We start from the raw sequence: 517 nt of genomic DNA on the forward strand, positions 1-517 counted from the left end.
TTAGGATTACCTTTGTTTTGCAGATTGTAGAACCCGGACCACCAAGAGAACCTCGAACGGACACAAGATGGGACGAGCTGGAACGTTCGCGTGCTGAGGCGAGACGCGTCTGATCGGGATCAGATGGTTTGGCGTCTGGTCGCGGATGTGCGCCGAGGACGTCGGACGCGTCTTCTTCTTGAGTTCGCGAGCAGGTTGATTGGGAACTCAAGCTGGCTGTGATGTGAACTGGAAACTGAGGTTGTCTAGGATCAGGAACACCTTAGGGCTGGAGCTGATCGGGTGTTTGTAAGCCGGAACGCAAGCAAGAACAATTTGGGGTTTTTTCGGAATTAGGGTTCCAAAAGACCAAGACTGCGCCGTGTATTGTTTCTACGAGTGTGGGCGCGTTTGAGATCGGATCGACGAACGGTTTTCGCTGATGGATTCGTCTCGTTAAGAGATTCAATTTGATATGTGGCTCGTCGTCTGGTTCCTCAGGTTTTGAGAGATAGATCGATCTTAAGTTACGCATGGT

Source organism: Brassica oleracea, chromosome C1, assembly GCF_000695525.1.
Source record: "Brassica oleracea var. oleracea cultivar TO1000 chromosome C1, BOL, whole genome shotgun sequence".
Classification (NCBI taxonomy): Eukaryota; Viridiplantae; Streptophyta; class Magnoliopsida; order Brassicales; family Brassicaceae; genus Brassica; species Brassica oleracea.